The sequence below is a fragment of the Mycteria americana genome, chromosome 4 (assembly GCF_035582795.1).
Source record: "Mycteria americana isolate JAX WOST 10 ecotype Jacksonville Zoo and Gardens chromosome 4, USCA_MyAme_1.0, whole genome shotgun sequence".
In the NCBI taxonomy this organism is placed as follows: domain Eukaryota; kingdom Metazoa; phylum Chordata; class Aves; order Ciconiiformes; family Ciconiidae; genus Mycteria; species Mycteria americana.
In genome coordinates, this window is record NC_134368.1 from 9,267,182 (window position 1) to 9,286,171 (window position 18,990).

At 41.7% G+C, this 18,990-nt stretch overlaps 1 protein-coding gene across 2 annotated transcripts in view; it reads right to left on the bottom strand.

Annotated features, from left to right (window-relative positions):
- Nucleotides 1-16,684, bottom strand: part of FAM53A (family with sequence similarity 53 member A) — a 72,555-nt gene extending 55,871 nt beyond the window's left edge. Inside the window, exon 1 of one of the 2 annotated variants that reach the window (XM_075499581.1) lies at nucleotides 16,659-16,684. The gene's annotated coding sequence lies outside the window, so the exon portion shown is untranslated. Of the gene's footprint in view, nucleotides 1-16,572 lie in introns of both variants that reach the window. The other variant, XM_075499580.1, reaches the window with a different exon arrangement.
- Between the last annotated feature and the right edge of the window lie 2,306 nt (nucleotides 16,685-18,990).

An 18,990-nucleotide genomic window follows, 5' to 3' on the forward strand; every position in this document is an offset into this window, starting at 1 on the left:
CAAAGCAGCTAATCACCCCACCAGTACTAACTCCAAATCTAGATGATTTTGCTACTTGACTCTAGATGAAAGATGTTGTCAGTTTTTGCCTCCTGGCACTTTCAGCAGCATCCAAGAAGCATTTCAAAATTGAAACGTCACACAAAACTGATCAAGTTTTAACAGAGCATTGTCCGTCCCATCCTCGTTATGCTTGAAGGAAGACTCAGTTGGAAGACCAGCTTTTTAGAAACCATTAAACTTTATGCCATCCGAAAAAAAGCTACATAATGCCTAGTTTCTTGCAATGCAAAATTCCGGCTTCCAAATGGAAAGACCATTCTACTCCTAAAACTACACATTATTTACCATAGTGCTAAGAAGTTCACAGGGAGGCTAAGCATTCCTTGTAACATAATTCTATTAATAACTTTTAGCCCAGAAAGGTTTTCGGTAGCAGGCATTTAAAGAGAATTATTTGGACTCTATCCTTTTTAGCACTAATCTGCAGAGCTGTTATTCTGCAACCTTCTAAAATTCCACATCAAGTCTAAAAAAAAAAAAAGAGCTTTAATTAGAAAGTTTCCTGCAGCTACAGAATTATCCATCAGTGTTTTGGGGGATAGGTACTAAGGGGCAATACCTCAGTTCCTAGCATGTTATACTTTAGGGATCCGGGATCCTCTCTTAATGCACAATTAACTAGCACCCTTTTGTTTTCTGAGGTTCTCTACAAAAAGTGTAAAAATAGCATATTAGAACAACAAGTTCTGACCAGAAGGGCCAAAGAAAGAGTAGAGTTTATAACCCTAGCTTATATTATGTAGAAATTGTTTCACAACCATCCAGCAAATCCTGTTTAAATAGTAGCTCCTTTCCCTGAAGAGTTCAGATGTGACACAAAATAAGGCAAGGCTCAACAACACACTCTACACATGCTAGAACTCAAAATGAAGCCAAAGAAGTTCATTCCAACATTTGCAATTCAGAGTTTCTTTTAAAGACTAAAGAGATATTTCTTGAGCTACAGAATCTCTTTGCTTTCTCCATGCAGTGCTTTCATAAGCCAGCTTTTATTAGGAGGAAGCCTCAATATTATGTGGTGTTCAAGCCCGGATTAAGGTTGCCACAACTTCAGCACAAAACTGCAAAAAAGGACAAGAAAAATACGCTAGAAGGCATCCTTTATATTAACTGATGGCCACTGGAGTCAAGTTTCTCAGATATTCCACAGGCTCAGGAAGCACAAGCAATACCAAGAGCTCAAAACTGTCTGCTGAAGAACATACCTCACTTAATGTGCAAGACAAGACTGTATTTCACCTTTCTAAGGTTGAAAAACTAGGATTTGGGTTGTTATTGCCTCCAGAGACAAATGAGAATAAATATTAGGTCCACTTGCCTCAAATGCAGAAAATCACTATGGAGCCCAGAATTTCACTGTTTTGACCCTACAGCATCATAATTCTAACACCAACGGGTCATTGAGACAGCTATGACAAAATATAAACTGTTATTAAAATAAGGCTGCATCCTACACACTCATTTCTACTCCATCTCCCACACTTCAGATACAAGAGCTCCTACGAGAAGGAAGCAAAGCCTCAGCCATCACATACAGCCTTTGGACTCTGTTTTACTTAAAATGCAACACATTTTGGCAAGTCCCTTGAACTCAAAAAGAACAAGTAGTACTCCGAGTTTTCTGATTGAAAAAACAGACCTTGTTCAAAGCCTCCCATGTGAGATGGAGAAAACCTGCAGGCAGAAGCATCAGAAGCAAACTAAAGAGAATATCCAGGCTTAAGATGGTGGTTTCCAGTTTGCAAAATTCGCAGCCAGAGGATGTGGTGGAAAGAGGTTAAAGGTCATACTTTGGTGTACAGATTTCTCATTCTTCAGATGCAGAATTCGTCCAGCTTGGCTAAGAAACACATACAAAATAAAGACCTAAAATTTTTTAATAAAATTTGAATTAGAAACGGAAGATTTTACTCTGTTACATGATGAACTGTTGTCTGTAATAAATACTACCCTTTATTTCTCAAGTTACTACCAGGTGGTTCGGGTTTGTTTTTAAGCCAAGAGGAAAGTCTCCTTCCAGAAAGGTGAAGAAGGGTGGAGATGGGGGATATCAAGCCTTTGTCACAGTTTATAAAGTATATTTCTCAAAGCAACAGAAGCAGTGGAGAAGTAAGCTTAAGAGACTTTTTCCAGGTCATACCTGATTAAAGCAGGGAATGTATCACCACAGAAAACTAGGGCTAGGAACTCAACCCAGCCAGAGGTTAAAGCATTTATTATTGCCAGCTCGTATCAGTAAGAATCTCAGTCTCCCAGGTTTAAACCTGTCTTTCAGACTTGAGGAAGACCTAACATTCACATCACAGACAAGTCATCCCGCACCTTTTAAAGTATCTTTGTCAGACAGGACAACAGATGAGCTGTGCCTTGTGTCTGATCCCGTACCAAGATGCTTTTATTACTTACGTTCTCTTTCCTAAAATAATCTACCACTATTTAAATGACAGGCAAGGATTTCATTAATTTTGCTGAAGGATGTTTACATCTACTATGTTTGGAGTTCCATTTGAATTAGCCATCAGCGTTGGCCCGTGACCAGTCATCTCCCTGCAATGTGCGATTTGGACTCTTTTTCCTCCCTCTTCTCAGCATTACTGCAGAAAGCACAAGACTACGTTGTACAGTGTTGAGGAACAGTAAGTCTGGTCTACTGAGGCTTTTATATGTGAACTCCAAGCCCTTTGCTTTTGCCATAATTTTGAACTAACTGTGCTAACAGTCATTATTTCAATAATATGCTAGCTCAAACTAAGAATTATTGCCTGTTTAAGTAGTTCAGAACAAAACCTAGTGGGCAATCACTACTTAAGAGTATTACTGTAACTTTCAGTATATGATATTGCTGAAAGCTTGGAGCTCAGGTCCTACACAAATTATATCCACCTCCACATACTGTTTTTATAAATATTCTATTTAAAACCAATGCAAGTATTTATTTAGTATACAAAGCCTCCAGTAAGATACAAAATTCAGATTCATTATAAATAATAATTTATACAGAGAATGTTAGTGTTTGAAGAAATAGACATACCACCAACCTAAGCCTACCACACTCCCACTAAGCAAGTGATCCAGATTATACAAGACCCACAAGATTTTATTTCACTCTAAGGCTTGGGAAAAAAAAAACATAGATGAAGATTAACTAGCCCTGCTACTGAGATATTTGCTTCACTCCATCAGTTAGCAAAGAAAAGCCGGGGTGGGGGGGGTGGATAAGCAGTAGGATCGCCTACTTTCTTAGTGCTTGCCCTTAAAAATGAGAAGAGTCAAACAGGCACAGATACATGCTTTAAAAATACTCAGGCCTGAAAAACATGCAACACTGACCCTCTAACTTGTATGGCAGTGACATTGATGATTACTCCACGCACATGCTGCTCCCTCATGATAGACTGAAATAATATCAGTACTGAAGTACTGCTGTATTACCCTATGGGCTTGGAGCTGAGGGATTACACCAATCTCTCCAATACATCCTGCTCCCAAAACACACACAGCTAATAAACCTCCTCCTATTTGCCTTCAGGTTCATTCCGAAGAGTTTCAGACATCTGGTTGGCTTGTTTAAAATAAAAAGCCCAAATAGTAGGTTTGTTTTTATGATCCCGAGTGTGAAATGTGCTTGCTGGAAGCCTCAGGCCAGGTGAAACACACTTGTGTTAGGATGCTACTTCATGGCATTTCAGGGATCTAATGAGCTATGTAATCTGCACACAGGGAAGTCTCCCTAACATTAGCTTGCATACGACTACGGAAATGAGAAACAAGGAGCCTATAGTAGTCCAAATATTTTTCACTACATAGTACAGCTGGTGAACTGCAGATACTGCTAAATTTAGAACTCAAGTGCTTAGCAGTGTTCTGTAAATATCCATACATCTCAATGCTTACAATAACATGAAATACACTTCTCCCTGAGCCTTACTGTCCTAATTTTTCATACTAAGAGTAGTAATTCCCTCTCATGACAGAGTACTATGCCCAATTTAGTGGGGTAAGAAAAGTTTCAGTCTTTGTCTCAAAATTATAACTCTCCAGAAGATCACTATGTAACTGTACTGCATGAGCACATGTATGTGCGTATCCTTATTTTAGCTGTTCATTACAAATACACTATTTACATATTTTCATATAAAACCCAAACATCTAAAAAGAAAGCAAATTACAGGAAGAGCTATGCAAGAGTAAAGTTCTACGCAGGCTCACATACAGTAGTTAAAGCTTTCTGCTATATCATCTATCTTGAAAGAGCACAGAAGTGCATTGAACAGATACGAGATATGGTGCATAACAGACAACCAAGTTCCCTCTCGTGGCCCAAACTTGTTCTCAATCATGGCTGACCATCTGGAATTCAAGTTTCTTAAGTAACAAATTAATCTGGCAGGAGGCACTACCTCAAGAGGCAGAACACTGAAAGACCTCAAGTTTTACAACACCCATCTAGTTACATGATCCATTAGAATTCAGACAAGTGCTTAAACACCACACAGCTTTCAAGTAGCAAGAATTTTCTTTAACATAAGGAGGTCTCAGGTATTACACTACAAATACCAAAATTGAATGCTAGTTTGAAGAATTTGTTGTTGCTCCTTAGTTTGCTAAACTACAGTTCATATCAACTGAATTATTTGTTGGTTCAACTTCTGTTTTGCATGTCTTACGAGTTTTCAAATGAAGTCTCTGAAGAGATCTGCACTACTGCTCTGCTACACGTGAACCCTCAGTAACAGTCCACAAATTAAAGTCCATTAAAGTAATGGAATGAAATACGAAGACAAAAGCAGTACATATGTCAGCATTGTGTGTGCTTTCAGCATTCGATTCAGATATCGCTTCAAGTGTCACCAGGGACATCCCTCTTGCCACACTTAAGGTTCTTCAATAAAAATTAGTTCAGTCGAGCTATGCAACTCTTACTAGCTCTTACTAGTTCACTAGACCATTCCAAAAAGCAAGATAACTACTTTCTTTGTCTATGCATTCAGCCTTCAATAGCACACTGAACAGCTGGATTCAGGAAATGCTGTGCTAGAGGTCAAGACACAAACCAAGGGGCACACAACTGCAGTAGGTATTTTGGAAAAGCATTTATAACAATTTCATGAACTAAAAGAAACCCCATGAGACAAACAAAATTATACCATGTAAGAGACGACAACTATGTTAAGTTAGAAAAAATAGTTTAAAGTGAACTTCATTATAACTATATCAGTGTGATTTTTCTGTTTGTTGGGGTTTTTGTTTTTAAATACTGAAAGACAACCTTCTGCTTGATCAAAAAGCTCAGTTATTTTCATTGTGCACTACCTCAACACTATCAGATGTTTAACAAATGAGTCACTAATTCTACAAGCAAGTTCTGTGGAAAGAATCATGCCAAAGTGTATTCACAGAAGTCACTAGGACTCCAAATCACAAAGTTTACTCACACAGTACAGGCTATGAACCCTTAATGCAAAACCATGCTCCTGTATGGGAAGCAAATGGGCACAAGGTGGTTATCAGTACACAAGTATTACAGATCACACACTTCAGTTAGCATAGGGCAGAATAACTCAATTTTATTTGAGCACAAAAATGCCAGGTAAAAAGCGAAAGTGGAGGAAGGGAAAGAGCGTTTAGTTTTAATCTTCAGTGACTGGGACAGGAATTTAGCAGCTTTAAATGGCAGCAGGTAAGTCACTTGACTAGCAAGTCAAGGATGTAAAATCTGCAGACAACAGCGCAAGAGAGGACAGGACCATGAGTGTTCGGAAAGAAAATCTGTGTCCTCCCACTTGGGCAATTATCTTTACAGATGACTGCATTCTGACAAGATCAGCTTCTGGTAACCAAGTTGAAGGACAAAACAGTAAAGATTTATCTGATAAAGTCAACAGTAAGAGAGATGCAGGCATGTCCTTTCAGCTCTTCACCTGAAAACACTCAATCTTTCAAATGATCTTTCAATACTGATAAAAAGCATGTTTTATCTAAACACACTTTAAAGTAAGCCTCTGAAATTACATCTGGTTTTCAAGCATCTTCACTCATGCAAAGGTTAGCCATACTATAGTCAGCATAAAGCAGTAACATCTTTTCTGCTGAAGATCTGAAATGTCAAACCACTGTGTTAGGGGAAGTCACTGGCTGAGCACCTGGGCCCAAGGAGTACTGAAGTGATAAACAAGGTTTTGACAGCTGCAGCCTTTTCTGCAGGTGCAAAAAGCATTTACTTCATTTCAGTTTGGCTCAGTTTAACAATTAGTTCGATAACTAGTTCAGAATTTAGAAACACGTTTGGTTTTATTTGATCCTCTCAGATCTTGTGCTCAACTGAGAAAAAGAGGAATGGAAGGGAATGTCCCCCACAAGCAGTTCCAAAGTTTAAGACTCTATATTCAACAGGACTATAAAGTTTAGTCTCAAGGATACATGGTATTCTGCAACTGATTATATTACTAAAATTTGAGCATCACACTTAATACAGGAAAACCTCCCACAACCAAGTACTACCCCACCTTGAAAGAGCCTTTCTGAACATAGTTCCCCCGTACCACCCTCAGTTGCAGTTTCCACAGCCAAGCTTGCCTGGCAGCATCACTGACAGCAGGACACATTTAACTAAACAAGCCTGAAAAAGGCATCCTAACAAAATCCCTGTTTCTGTTGACTATTAAGGAGCTTGGAACAGTTAATTCAGCTGAAGGTGTTAGAAGCTAAGTGAGTAAATCCTACCCCAAATATCTAACCTGAGGGCAGGAACTGGGATAAGCCTTGCTGTACAACTGAGTGCACAGACACTGCATGCAACAAGCACAGCATTAATCCCCACTTTACCCACAGCCCCAATCCATGCCAGCCACCACCTCTTCAAGGAGGGATACCTCTCAGTCCTACTATTCCACGGCAAAAATTGAAGTTTGGAGATAACAGCATGAAGCTACTTACACCTTAACAGTTTGAAGAAGAGACATAGTGATTTCATTTTAAGATATGGCATTATGCAAATAGAAGTTAAAAAGCCCTTTTACTTTTTCATAACATTAAAAATAAGCAACTATACTTCATCTTGTGTATCAAAATATAAACAACTATTAACATCCTAAGGTACACTCAATACACATTTCACCATCCACATTGCCTTTAACTTCTCAACACCAGGAGATGCTGCCTTACTTTTTTGGCAACATACTGTGGGTTAGAAGTGATCACTGAAGTAATCTCAGCTAACAAACATTCAACATCTTTAGAGAAGGATTATCAGACTTTCTAAACCCCTGCTCAATTTAAGACTGTAGCATGATTTGAAAGGATAGATGTCTGTTCCCTTAGACCACATAGTGGAAAGAATGGTTAGAAGACAAATTATTCCAGCTTGTAGCCAACCGCATCAAAACTTTAACTACACTCAAATATATCTGGGTGATGAGAATAAAATGCTACATATGCAGGGACTATAAACAGGGCAATGATTAGAGCAAGACTAAGGAAATTACTGGAAGGTGGAGATGCATAGTAGTTTGAAAGTCTACAGGGAGAGATGCCAGATAGGTGACAATGAAGGGTATTTACAGAACTGTGTCAAACAATCCTAACAGAGACAGAGAAAACTCTGAGAAACTCATTTCTATAAAGCGCAAGATTCATCATGTGAATCATGTTCAGCAGGGGAGATATCGTGAGAACTAAGATTTCAAAGAGAAAGTTGCACCCATAGAGATGTCAACATATACTTCCAAATACAAATCCAAGAAGAGTACCCTAAAGAAGAGTTAACTCCAAGTAGTGGGGCTTATTCTTCCACACCTTGCTTGTGATGCAAGAGAAGTTTCATCTCAAGAATGGAGAGCTTAAAACAACCCTAACTACAGATTACTTCAGAGTCACTCTACACCACCTGGAATTGTTTGCAAGGTATCAGATTTAGGCTGTTATGTGATGTGTTTCAGTACAGATGGGAACAGGCCACGCTTTTTTAAAAAAAAAAAAAAAAAGGTTTGCACATCAGTTTCTGAAGCTGGGCCTGCCTTCGTGCCATGTCTGCCTTCAGAAAAAGGTCAAAATTCATGTGACTGGACTCCAATTCCCCACATTCCAGTAGAATCCCAGGGGAGAGGAGGAACCTTTTGTGAACACTAAAAGGCAACAAGGAGGTGAGTAGCACCCAGCAGGTTCACTTTGACAGAGTAGCAGGGTTTAGGGACAAAAGAGAACCTATTGAGGTCATACACCTAGGTTTACAGACTTCTGCTGTTGGCAAGCAAGCAAAGGCTGTATAGGGAATGCAATACTTAGTGGATAACCATACCCAGAGAGCAGTTATCAGTGGTGCATGGGAGAACACACCAAACAGGAACCCAGCTCAGGTCACCGATTTCTTTGTTTCCCATCATCTGTTCCTGGCAAAGTAGGCTTGTTACAAGCAGGAGAAAGAAGGAAGAACCCCAAGACAGCATTAAAATTCTGCGTAACTCTGACAAACTGGAAAACTGTTCAGAAAGAAATAGGATACAATTCCATTCTGACAGGTATGCTTGGGCAGGATTAAATGAGCAAACAGGAAGGCAAGTTCTGAAGAAGAAAGCTGTGAGCTAGGTTGGATCAACAAGCTGACCTTGAAACAAATGTTAAGTTGTTGTAAGAAAGTCAAATGTATGGGGATGCATAAACAGGAGTCTCGGCTCCAGGGCACATGAAACAGTCTTTTACTCCACTCGGCACAGGAAAACCTCAGCCAAAGTACAAAGTTGGGCTTTAAGCACCACACTGAAGACCACTGCGAACTAACTTGAGTAGAACAAGAATGATTAGAGATGAAAAAACATGACCTCTTGGGAAGAACTGAATACACTGGTTTTATTTAGGCCAAAAGTATCACAAGGCTGCAGGGTGGAGGGCAAGACACAAGGAAACAGGAACATGGCAAAGAACAGTTCAAATATTTTTAAAAGATTACTTACTAGAAGGGAAAGAATAGCTGTCCCTCATGCCCAGGGAATTAGGCGATAAGCTCGACCTGCAGTAAGGAAGATGTCTAGTTCCATGTTCAGAACAAGTTTTAATGCTGAGGACAGTAAAGACCTGGACTGAGGAGAAAGTAGAGCTGCTCAAACTTCTTTTACCAGTGACATTAGATGTGCAATATTGGTATGGGGCAGGGGACTCTCACAACCAGCCTACACATTTTTCAGCCCTGCTTTTTTTTTTTTAAATGACTACCTCAATTTCAAGCCACTAATTTCTTTGCTTATCCTCCTATAGCATATGTTTAGTTTGAATAAGCTAGAAGTTACTTTTCTGATTTTTTTTTTTTTAAACTAAAACTTCAGGATTTGCATGTTCAGGTTATTTTACTATACAATAAAAGAAAAATCACACCTGCCTTATACTTTCTTCACACAGAAATAAATCAACTCCAATCATCTCCCATGGTAGCATGCAAATTTCAGCAATACTGCAGTCTCCTGTTGTACCTTTCTCCTCTGACCAACAGAAACCAGAAGCCGATTACTTCAAAGACCTGCGTGCTTAGCCTTCTAACAACCTAGAGCAGTGATGTAATAGCTTTCATTGATGCAGTGCCACAAAGCACAGTCACACAACCATATGCACGCACCTTTTACTACAACTATAGCCTTAGGCTTGGTTAGGACTTCCTGAGGATGGAAAACGCTGCACACAAACCAAATGCTCCAAAAAAAAAAAATCTGATCTACTCAGGATTTTACAGATGGGCAGTTGAAGCAGACAGCATTAGTTACAGCCAGTCAGAAGTAGTCTGTGCCTGAGATAAGTTACATGCTCACATTTAAACTGCAAAATAAAGCCACTAAACTGAGGAAGAATTAACTCTAAGAGCTCAAGCACAAGTAGGACACCTACAAAGCATACAACAGTTAGACAACATACTATCCTTTTTTATTCTCCGTAATAGTTTCAGTACTACAAGGATTTACCCAGGTACTTGTCTGCTTTGCTTAAATGCCATCCTTCTGATTTGTGAAACATGAAAATAAGAGAGCAGCAACAGTCCATCTTTACCCTCCAGGAATTCAGCAATTCCTTATCCAAAAATTGAACCAGAGAGGTCTGATCAGGATGGAGCGCTAATGGAAGAAGATGAGGTAAGCAAGCACACACGTAGCCGAGCTCAAGTAGACTACCACACGTACTGAGAAGTGAGCAGGCTAAGCATCACGCGTGTTCCAGTGCCAGCTGTATCTTCTTCTAACCAACAGCTCTGCTATTGTATCTTAACCTTTGGTAGCCCCTTACAGCAGGCAACAGCACTTCAGTTTAGCCTCCAAGTTACTCACACTTCTCAAATTCATCAAGTTTCAATTCTGTTGTTCCATTTCATCACTTTTAAAAAAGTAAAAGATGAGGTCCTAGGTACCCACTCCTTTCCCACTAGAAGAAATATATACCATGTTTTAGCCAATTCAAGTAAGTAGTTATTGAATGCTGTTTTCATTACTCGTCTCTCCTCCTCACTTACTAAATACTGCATCAAATTACGCTCTGGAGCACAGCAGTAGTCTTGAGGCATGCTTACACACCACTACACTCTATTCCAAATAGGACATAATGAATAATTATTTGCCACTACCATTAGACTGGGACAATTGAACAAAAAGGTTCCTTTTTTTTAAGCTAGGATTGTAATTCTAACTGTCATTTCATCAAAAAACTACACAGCCATACAAATAGATCCTAGGTCTCTAAATAGAGACCATCACTTAAAAAAAAAAAAAATCACACCCTCAAACAGTCCATAGAACAGAAGTCTCCTGTGTTATGAAAACAAAGCTGGTTCATACCATGATACAAAAATCACCTGCAACCTCAGTGGCCATCTACATGTTGACTAAGAAATGCTGAGCTGCAAGAGACAGAACCCAGCAGATCCAGACCCATCCAGCCTCAAGCACATTTCCACAACTCTGTGTTGATTCATGATCTACGTCATACCTGAGGCTCCAAACTTTAACCTTTTTCATATTCTGCACACTACTTTGGACTGTGCAAGTTGATAAAGCAACAGGGTTTGTCAGATCCTAATGACATACAGCTTCGTCACTTGCATCCTTCCTTAAATAAGATAGATTCATCCCTTTAAAACCAGAAGAGGTCAAATCAACAGAAACGTTGACGGAAGACAGACAAGTGCATTTTTCATTGGGAAAGCAGGGGGACTTAAAGGAAGCAATACCTTTAAAACAAAAATTTTCCCTATAAGCAAGCTTTGGAGGATAGAATAAAGAACGCAAACATCATATAGTATCCAGTAGTAACTGCATGAAATGAAGAAATACTTTACTACTACAAAATCTAAAGCCACAGTTAAGAAGGTGAAACAATACATGTGCACAGCACTGAAGGAATGATTTAGTGCCACTGACATCAACACAAACTGCACAGAGCAAAAATCAAACATGCTGCAATAATAATTTGAACTGCCCAATTAGGTTAAAAAACACATTTACCCTACAAATTAAAAAACCTCCCAAACCCCTCAAAGGCATTAATGCTGTTCACAATGTTATTTGAGATGCAAATTAGAGACCTAAAGTTAATATAACACCAACAGAAGTTCCTATTATTCCCATTCATGGCTCAAGGGGAGGTGACAGTAGAAGAGAAGCCACAGCCTGGTATGAGGTCTTATTAGGACAGTAAAGGGGTTTTGTTCATTTTTAAAATTAACTCACCTTAACTTCAGTGTAGAAATTGCCAAATTATAAATGTGATCTTTCATAAACCCAGAAAACTTAAGGGCATTAACAAGTAAACAGCAAGCCAGCTGCTGAGGCTGGCTGGATAAGGGGTGGGTGGTAAGAAGAAACAAGTATTCTTCAGAAAAAGAGGAATCCAGATCCTGTCTTCCAGCACCACAGATCTCAGTCTAAAGTACAAAACTAAAGGTATAGACAGTGATGCTGCAGTTACTTCTTCAAGTATTTCCTGTACCAGCTGGGTTCCAATTTTCAAGCTCAGCAAACGCAGAAACAGCTTTCTTCCATCTCAAATGCATTTCCCACAATGACACGTAGGTCTTGGTATACCGAGTCAGTTTTGCAAATGACACTTCTAATGACAGCTCTAGGCAAAGTACTGTTTGATTTCACACTCTTAGCTCTTTCTGTAGAGACAGACTTACACACATTGAAGAGCAATTGCCATCACTGGACTGTGAGTATGTCCAAAGTTCTAGGCCTGCAATTTGATACATCATTGAAAATATTCTTCCCTGTACTTTACACTAGAGTTTAATTTTCACAGGAACTTAAACCAATATTGTCGTACCAAATTCAGAGCAATGATGCTAACATCAAGTAATCAGAACCCTTGATCTTACTGTTAACACCCAACAAGTAAACGTAAGTGATGGCCTGTGTTTCACTAAAATATAATCAAGTTCAAACAGCAGAAAGCCAATTATATTAGTTTTGGTTTTATAACTCAGTAAGTTTCCTAATTGAAACATTTCATATTTTCTAAAGCATGATATTCAACTGTTTGCTTAAAAAAATACTGCTGTCAGTAAACTGAGAGCCATAACCCAGATAATGTATTTAGTAACAAATCCTGCCTACTTCCTCCCCTCAACCTAAAAATTAGCAGAAACACGGCCTTCAGAAGTTATTCCTGCCTGCTACAAAACGTTAGAAGTTAGCTGAGCAGTTTCTTGCCAGCTTGTTGATAACATTATTTCCCAAACTGAATGAACAGAAGAGCCAAACCAGCACAAAACAGAAATAGCAATATTAAAGAGCTGACAGCTACCTTGATTTCAGGTTTTTCTATACTCAACAGTACTGCAATATCCAGTTGGGTCATCACAGAAAAAGTTGTAAAACAGCCTAGAAAGGAGTTAAAAATATGCCTTTTTTTTTTTTTTTACAGGCTTCCTTTTGAGGTGGAAAGAAAATCCTGAAAGAAAACCATTTTCTGAAAATACGACTGTCTCAATCCCCCTAGCAGCGTGTTTACAGTCAAGAGAAACCAACAAAGTACGGATTTTTTTTTATACAGACTCTCTTTCATCACTGGATTGCAATACTTCACTGTCAGCTAAGATCTTGTTAACCACACAAACTTCATGACATACCAAAAAACAAGTTGTCAACATAAATGGCTACCTCTCAGGTATACACAGTCAATAGATTAAAACAACTTACCCACTAAGAAAATATCAGCCACTACAGTATACCGAGTTCAAGTAGCTGTTTTCCTAGCCATGAATTTCTTCCCTAGAATTAATGAACAGGGCTACCTTCTGCTCATTAACCCTTCCTTCAGGAGTGCTCATAAAGCCCTTCACAGGTTTCTGTGTGTAGTTTCACCCCCCCCCCCCACTAAGCTTATGTTACTTACAGTATCTAGAATAAAAGTTACAGCTACTTCCGTAACGGACAGGAATCTCTTACATGTTCTACCATAATGTATTTCAAAATTTAAGTTTATATGTAGCTTGTGTAAGAGAAAAGACAAGGTCCTACGAACATTTACCTCGAGACCATTCTCACATGAATATCACATCTCAAGAATGTAGTAATGTAAAAATAGTCCAACAAGTTTATTTTATAGAAATAAAACTGAAAGTTTAAAGCAAGCTAAAAGAAGCACAAAACTTGTGGGCTTGCAGGGGAGAGGGAAATTCACTGTTGCCAAAGGAAAAATTTCTGTTTATATTATGACCTTCAAAATACACAAAAATAAATTTAAATCACAATATAAATACTAATAATTTTCCACTAAAGGTTTAACAAGACTTCTTATTAGTATTTAAGAAAATTCAAAGCAGAAGCAGAAAGGATAAATTGTTTGAACAAAACTCAAAACCAGCATCAAAAAAAGTGTAGGAGCAAGGAAAGAATCATGTTTGGAAAGTTTTAAGTACACCATGTTTCTAAAGGGAATAATCTATCAAACCACAGGAGGTGACTAGAACTGCCATCATCACTGCTAACACAAAGGAATGTAGATTGGGGGGAGGCAACAGAAGAAGGGGGAGAAAGAACAGGGAAGGGAAAAGGAGAAGGAACTAAAAAAGGGAGCTACAGTAATGGCTACCAGACTCTCAAGGAATTCCTATAGGAAAGAATAAATCCTTCATGCCTTTTTAAAATAAAGCAATCCGTGCAATAAATTGCTGCCATCTCAGTAACGTTAAGCTTTCAGTTTATCTGCCCACCATATTTTCATAAATATGGTTTTATGCCATATACTAAACTTCCACAGCTTAACACAATGGTTGCGAATACAAACAGGATTTCTTCTTTCAGTCTCCTCATTCTTCTGAATCATAGCACCCTGCAGAAAAACAGCTTTTCAAGAGGAAGTAGGGAAATTTAACTACACCAAATTTAAAATATCCCTTTACAATTACTTAATCAATTTTAATTCTCAAGTCAAAGAGAAAATAACTATGGGTTACACACTGGCAGGTAAAGGCTGCTAGAGGACAGCCAGATTACCACAGCATGGAACATGCTGAAAGGATATCATTAGGGGGATGATCTTACAGATCAGAATTTTAAGTTAATGTCTAATCGGCAGCATGTATTTCCATATGACGAAGAGTAGAATCTTGTTACTGCCAAAAAAAATAGCAATGATTAAAAATAACAGACATATTAATATGAATAGTATGTCCCAGAAATTCAAAATAAATGAGTAGCAAACCCATTTTCTAGTTAGGAGTTCCACCAAGTAGAACTACTTGGAATATATGTTTTAGCTTCCTCCACATACTGATCTCCTGCCTCTGAATACAATTCTTCCAGGCATTTTCAGAAGCACAATAATTGTAAAGACATGAGCTCTCTGGGCTTGATCATGTACACTGCATCTCCAATAAAACCGGATCAAGTCACATGCTTCATTAGGGAAGTTTTTGCTGTTCAAACATTGTACTCCAGATTTCATAAGCCCTACGAGAAGCAAACAGACTATTCACAATTAAAACGCATCCAGAAACATTTCAGCTTGCCACAAGACACACAGACTTACTGGTTCTTGCCAAAAATGGCTTTGATGAAAATATTTTCTAGCAGTCAGGCATATGAATGGGAGGCAATGTAACAGTAAAGGCTGTAATAACTGTTCTCAGGAGCTAATTTTAATGTAAGCACAGTGAACCAGAAAATAGATTTGACCAGCTGGCTCAACTCATCCCGAGGCCTAGAACTGGGCATGCACATTAAAAGCCAGAGTCTTATCTGGTCTGACTCACCAAGCCACTCTCAACCCCGCAACCTGAAAGTTACAGTGCTACTACAAAGCACTATTTCTGTAACGGCTGTTCTCTGAACGGTTATGACAGATCTATCATTTACCTAAAGAGAGAAACGCCTTAACTTTCAGATCTCTACCAGAAGAGTTCAGATAACTGACGCAACGCTAAAGCGGAGGATGATCTACAACCGCCAGCCTCTCCGTCTCACAAGACCTAAAGCGACCTCCTTAAATAGCATCCCAAATTTCAAGCACCACATTTCTATTTGGCCTTCGCGCAGGCGAGAAGACATTTAATAAGCCAAATAATCAGAACAAAGCCATGTTCCTGCCCTTAGAAAAGCCGGCATAACACAAAGAGCCTATTCACTCCTCGATCTCGGGAGTTTTTAACCCAACTGGTCGTTACACGTACGAGCCATAAATTAGGAATCAACTTTCTTATCGCTGAGGGAGGGGGATGAAGAAAATAATCACCGTTTTCACCCAGGAATCACTGTGGAAGGCAGCTATTGTGGAAAAACATGCACCTACTCTGACGTAACTCCATCCTTGAGCAACAGAGGGGAGACTCGCCTCCCAACGCGGGGTACGTGCCCGCAGACGGCTGTCCCGCGGGGCAGCGGCACAAAGGAATGCCCGCGCCCAGCCGAGCCCCGCGGAGCCCGGGGACCGACCTCCCTCCCTTCCCTTCCCTTCCTTCCCTCCCCGCACGGCCCAGGCAGGCCGGAGCCCCGGCCTGGAGCAGCCCGCTGCCTGTTGGGAGACACGGCACCGCCGCGCAGCCAACCCCGTTCCCATCCCGAGCGGCAATTATTAATGCTAATAAGTTGTTTTGGGGATTTTGTGGGTTTTTTTTTTTTTCTTCTTTCCGTTTGCCAGGGCTGCGGGCAGCCGCCGTTTCGCTTCCACACGAAGTCTTCAGCTAACGGCAGGGCGAAGGGGAGCTAAGCTTTACCCCAGCCGGGATGAAGGAGCGCGGCCCCCGGCCGGAACACCGGTAAGCGTTCAGTATCTGTACCCATTTATCTATCTACCTATCTAATTAAGGAGGTGAGCAGCCCGCAGCCCTGGGGCAGCAGGAGGCTGCTACCGCGGGGAAGGGCAGCTTCGGGGTGACACCCCCACCCCACAGGGTCCCCCCCGGGGCGGCGCCCGCCCGCCCGCCGAGAGCTGTCCGGTCCCCACAGCCGCCCGGGCTCTGCGAAGGGGTCCGGGCCTGGCCGTCTCCCCGCCGCCGGGCACTGCCTCCGAGCCGCCAGCCGCCTCAACGGCTGTTACCTGCCGGCTGCGCTCGCCCGCCGGCGGCGGGCGCTACCCCCGCGGCCTCCCGCGTCCCCCCTCGCCACAGCGCCGGCCACCGGTACCTGCGCCCGCCCGGGCCGCCTCCCCTCCGCCTATGGACCAGCTCCTCAATGGCAATTGAACAAAACACAGCCGGCTCCGCCCCCTCCCGGCACCCGCCTGCGCCCATTGGTCGGACCGCCCCCCGCCGAACTTTGACCCGCTCTGCCATAGGGCGGCGGGGCTCGCTGGCCCGGCCCACAAGGGGCGGGGGGCGGGCCCGTTCCCGGCAGGGACGCACAGATGTGGTGCCGGCTGGGACGGGGAGGACGCGCCGGACTACAGCCCCCAGGAGGCATTGCGGCGGCGCGGCGCCCTTCTCTCATTGGCTAGCCAGGGAGCGTGCGGAGGGGAGCCTGTGGGGGGGGGAGCTGCGCTTCTCGCCTGGAGGGGCGATTACGTCATCGCGTCCCCGGATGAAGCCGCAAGAAGGACGCGGGTGCGCGTGCGGCGCAGCGAGCGGGGTACGGTGGCGCCCAGCCGGCTAGTCTGCGCATGCGCCCCGGCGAGCGAGGGGGTCACTTCAGGAGGGCGGGAATAGCTGGTGCTGGTGGTTCTCCTCAGAGCGATGGGGCTGGGCCCTGGCCGGGTGGGGAGGGTGTGGGGGCTGCCCCTCGCTCGGAGCGGGGCCCGAGCATGCCAGTCAAGGCTGCCCTGCTGGGTTTGGGCCTTGTCAGTTTGTGGGCGACCTCCACCGAGGCCTGGCTTGGCTCAGCTGGTTGCACCCAGCCTGGCAGCACTGGCAGAGCCTCTCCACAGAACGGCTGAGGTGCGGGCACCCGGGCCGGTGGCAGTCCCAAAAGGAGCAGGAATGGCACTCGGGGCTTCCCCCAGAAGCCATCGCCATGGCTTGCCCTAATTAGCTCCTGCTGCTTAAGTTACCTTCCCCGTAGCTGGTTCTTCCCAGCTCCCTCTGCAGAGGTGCTGCTCTGTGCTGTGTAACGGTGTGGTTACACTGCCCTCTGCTTGCCTGCTCCGTGCTCTGGCAGTTTCCAGACCAATCTGCTGGAAATAGCTCAACTTCATCTCCCACAGAGGTCCCGCATGGACCCGAGCTGGTGCCATCTTCCTTTGTCTCAAAAGGGAGGCCAGAAAAAAAAAAAATCAACATCTGCTTCTTACTCTGCAAGAAATGTTCCTATGGGAGTTTTTCAAAAGCAGTTATGAGTCAACCGTAGTGAGGAAGTGGGATGTGTTTGGACAACAATTACATTGTACGCTTGTCAGGGCAGAGACTGCTTTATGTGGATGCATAATCCTTAACATCATGAGAAACCAAACCCTGATTTACTGTTGCCTACAGGCCTAACATTACTGAGGTACAGGTATTTTTTATTAATGGTGACTATTAGCAAGCTCTTCTCATCCCTTTAACAAGCATCTGTTATTTGAGCGTTCTGCAACCTGTTCTTCGGTGTTTGCACATGGAGTTGTGTTTCACTCCCTCACCTTTCCTTTGACCCAGAAGTTTTTCAGCTGACTTTACCTTATTATCCTGTAAGATTTTGCTGAATTACAGGAGAATGTTGCAATAGATACCTGAGTTAACGTTGCAATGCAGAGTTCAAAATCAAAACTGTGTTCCTGAGACATCCTTACTTCAGCTTGCTTATTTTCTAGGTGCTCAAATTTTAACCTTAAGAGACCAATAACTTCAAACCAATTTTACTTCAAACAGCATTACCAGGTTTTGCTGCTTGTTCTTCATCACTGCCCTCTCACCTTTTACACCCTATACAACCCCCACAGTACTCAGTTTCTTGAAAATTTTGCATGTTTATTCTGTTTTGATAAACCTTAGGCTGAAATCTTTTCAAATAGTTTTCCAAGATACCTTTCCCAAATGATACAATGAATATTTAAATTAGTGTACTAGCTCTCTGTAAGATCAACACCTACGTCTCTTTAGAAAGATCTTGCCCATGATTAAAGGTACACAGAGAAAAGTACACAGCTTTCTCTCATAGTTCAGTCCTGGCTCTTGAAATACTTTCTGGTTGTGCTCATTTTGCTCCTGGCCTTATTGTGAATTCTAGTGCATGGGAAATTGTAGTTCATCTGCTTTCGTGATCCTACCCATAACCTTGGCAGGGATTTGGCTCCATCCTGTAATCAGTTTCATACACAGAATTCCCCATTGAAAACAAGTTATCCCCGAAGCATTTCATTGCTAAATCCTTATCCAAACTTAGAATTAACAATTTAGTTTTTTTAAAAAAATAATGAAGTCATAATATAATTTTATCTTTCACAACCATTATAAGTATTCCACTGGAGTTTAGCAGCTCAGGCGTGAGATTTTGATGTAAAACTGGTTTTCCCTCACCTACAAGTTCAACCATTTTCATAGTTTTG